Raw genomic sequence first — 4,199 nt, forward strand, 5'->3', positions numbered from 1 at the left:
ACATCCAAATCACTAACCCTAATAAATTTAATCGTTAAGTCAGGAGTAGACATGTCTTTTCACTCTTTGTTTATTATAATATGTATTTCAGTTAACTACGGTTTTCGTCCATGTGATTTGTCCAAATATGCGGTTTTTGTCCAGCAGTTTCAAATTTGCATTTCGTCTATATGGTTTCATTTCACTTGTAAAGTGTAATTAAACCTGAATTCACTAATCTCGTTAATTTTGGTCGTTAAACTCATTAGTATGCTCTTCATGTGAGGGGCTGTTTTGTCCTTTTTTCCCCTCTTTTCCCAAGTACACCTTAGCCCCTCATGTGAGGGGGCTTACGAATTAGGACTGAGGTTTATTTTGGGAGAAAAACAACAAAATTGATCGTCACTTGAAGGGCACGCAGATGGGTTAACGACCAGAGTTAACGAGGTTAATAAATTCGGGTTTAATTGCAAATGAAATGAAACTAAAATGACGAAAATCACAAATTTGTTATGGACAAAAATTGCAAACTTTAAATTAGTGGATTAAAACCACATATTTGGACAAACCACAGAGATGAAACCGTAGTTCACTGAAATAAATATTATAATAAAGAAATAGTGAAAATACATGTCTACCAATGACTTAACTATTAAACGCGGTTAGTGATTTCGATGTAATTGACAAGAATTGAAAAACGTGAACGGTCCTTATGCAAAAAATAAACTTTTTAGACTAAATTCTCATTATTTGACAAACCATAAGGACGAAAATGACACTTTACTCTGATATCGTGAAGAGTGGCCCGATATTAATTATATCCTTCCTCCCACGATGTTATCACTTATTACTATATTTCCATTTGATTTGATTTGTCTTTGTGGTGGTGGGTTCGATTAGCCCTCGAATTTTACTAACCTTTTCACTTTGCTCCATTTTGTTTTATTCTGGCTGACGGAAAAACTACTAGTGTTGCATGTCATGTTTGTTATTTATCATAAATAATAGACAGAATTACAAATTTTGTCCTTTAAAAAAAGCCAAATTACGGTTCGTGTCCTTTTCTAAGTTTCCTTACAGGCGGTGTACTTTAAACTTTTTTTTTCTACACGTTATGTCCTTTACGCTAACTGGGTTAGAAAAACTCAGTTAAATGCCCTCACGTGAGGCGCATGTGAGGGCATTTTTGTCTTTTCGTCTCTACCTGCAACCAGTCACCTACATCACCACCGCCGTCCGTCCGGTAACATCACCACTGTTGTCCCCTTCATCACCACCTTCGTCCGTCCCCTACATGACCACCGCCGTCCGTCACCTTCCTCACCGTTAATCACCATCGTCGTCGCCAGGTTACACCACCGCCGTCACCGTTCTTCACCACCCACATCGTTAAAAGGTACGTTTTTCCGGCCAGATCTGCAACATCGCATTCCGGCCAGATCTGCAACATCGCATTCCAGCCAGATCTGCGAAATCCTCGGATGACGGCCGCATCTCCCACCATCGGCTTTACACAACCTGATTTAGGGTTTTGTTGTGGTGCAAGGTTGGTTGTGTAGAGGCTATTGGAATGGTGTCGATCTGGAAAACCCTAGGGGTGTGCTGATGGCGGGGGGGGGGGGGGGGGGGGGCGATGGTTGTTTAACCCTAGGGAGGATGATTACGGTGGGGATATAAGGAAGCCCCATGATTGTTTTACTAGCTGTGTGAGAAATTGAAGGAAATGGGAGGTATATATTATATTAATGGTGGTATCGGTCGGAGCGGGAAAAGAAGAAGAAGAAGAAGTTGACTTGGTGAGGAGACTTTCAGGGTGGGAACGGACGGTGGTGATGAAGGGGACAATAGTGGTGATGTTACCGGACGGACGGCGGTGGTGATGTAGGTGACTGGTTGCAGGTAGAGACGAAAAGACAAAAATGCCCTCACATGCGCCTCACGTGAGGGCATTTAACTGAGTTTTTCTAACCCAGTTAGCGTAAAGGACATAACGTGTAGAAAAAAAAAGTTTAAAGTACACCGCCTGCAAGGAAACTTAGAAAAGGACACGAACCGTAATTTGGCTTTTTTTAAAGGACAAAATTTGTAATTCTGTCTAAATAATATAAAACGTATTTTGTAGGTGTACAAACTGGTAGCAAACCATAAATTACTGTAATAAAAATAGACAAGTTTATTTTAAAAAAAAGTGGAACAATAAAGAGGCATCGATATTCCCTAGACTTGAAATTGAAACGACCTTAATTTAAAACATGTTTATTTATCAAAGTTGCAGCTGAAAGTCACGTCCTAGTTATTTATATAAAAAAAACTCATGTTAACATCCAAAAAGTTGTATTGTTTATTTCATCAAGAATTATTTATGGCGCATAAAAATGAGATACGTGTTCAGTCATTCTCCCTAAGATACTAGGATTTGACTGAACACGTATCATCACCCGACGCTTACCACCGCCCACTATCACTAGCACAGGCCACGCCAACAATCGCTCCCGCCGCCCACCACCCACTACCACCATTACTGCTCGCCGCCCACCACCACCATTCCACCGTCACTCACTACCATTTTAATTTATTCTGACTTTTTTTAGCTTACCCAAAGATAAAAACTAATAATTCATGTCATTTTCACATGGTAACCAAATATGTCAACAGAATGGTAATGATTCATTTCATTACCTCGTCAATTATATTCCCTCGCTCATTCCATTCTATCGCTCATTCTATTACCCCATACCAAACAACCCTATATGTATCCTATATGTATATGTATTTATCCAAAATCCATTTTATCATTTATCATTATCATATTGATTTAGATTATAAAATATCACTTTTACATCCTTTCAGATAACTACCATATGTCCATATGATACTCTTTATGCTCCATTGCGATTTGATCACATTCTGCTTGACGCAAAACGATACATGTTTTATGACAATTTTTTTACATTTAAATGCGTTTTTAATTACAAATTCGGATGTAACTAGTCTCTTGACTATGGCTCACTAGCTCCGCCACTGTATTTGAGTTTGCATAGTTATTCTCGTCTTTTTCATTGATTACCATTAAGGAGTGAGGCGATATTAATGTATAATCTTTCTCACACTTTCTAGAATTTTTACATTTACGAGGATTCTATAATTAAAAGGTTCGTTCTGAATTTGCCCATTTGTAAAAAAATTAATGTTGATAATCAAGAAAGAAGTGAAGTTTATGTGTAGGGTAACATGACTGAAAGAATATTGGTTGATTAATGAGCTAGTGAGTGATTTAGAGTTTGATGCACACAAGGTATTTGTAAAATTGTCTTAATGAAGCTCACAACCCAAATGCAAGATTCTAGTCATTAAAGGTGGAAACACAAAGTTGTTTTGTTTTTGTTACTTCATTTATGTATGACTAGAGTATAATTTTACTTTTGGTTGATAAATTTTCTACCTTTAAAATTTGGTTGGTGAAAGTTAGATAATTCATAATTCACATGTTTACATGTTGATTGTTTTGTTTATTTAGATTCCCTTTCAATGTTATATTTTAACAAAAAATTGCATCTAAAATTTTCTATTGCAATAATTGTATTTGCAAGGATTTCTATCCATTATTATATTTTTGAAAGGACAAATATCATACCACTAAACTATTAGTTTACGGGTCATTATGTCAGAGCCGGCCTTAGGCCATGGTAAGGTGGTCGACCGTCATAGGCCCGACACACGATTGACCCGAATTTTTTTAATCTTTTTTAAATTATTGTTTTTTTTATTAAATACAATATGTGTATTTAATGTTTAAACTCAATTACATAACCAATAATTTGGTCTAGTGGCAAATGGTATTACTCCTAATCAAAAGGTTGTGGGTTCTAATCTCATTTAACACATGTTTATAATACTATTTTTAAACAAAAGTTTTTTACACAACCCAAATTATAACCAAGTAAACCCGTATAAAAATTTAATTGTTTAAACCTAACAAAAACTTTTTTTACTTTAGGCCAAAAAAAAAATTCGTCTTCGGCCCATTTTTTTGGCTTTCTCGGAGCCGGGCCTGCATTATGTCTCAGTGTGGCTAATGCGAATGTATATTTTAATGTGCTAAAAGTTAATTAAAAATGATGATGATTTTTACAATATCAATAAATTCTAAAAAGTAAAATAATTTTCTAAAACATACTTAGCATTTTTTATCAATCTTACATGTTATTTTTTTTATCTTT

This window comes from Bidens hawaiensis, unplaced genomic scaffold, assembly GCF_021521415.1.
Source record: "Bidens hawaiensis isolate Kalapana, Puna unplaced genomic scaffold, B.hawaiensis_p1.1 tig00009022_1, whole genome shotgun sequence".
In the NCBI taxonomy this organism is placed as follows: Eukaryota; Viridiplantae; Streptophyta; class Magnoliopsida; order Asterales; family Asteraceae; genus Bidens; species Bidens hawaiensis.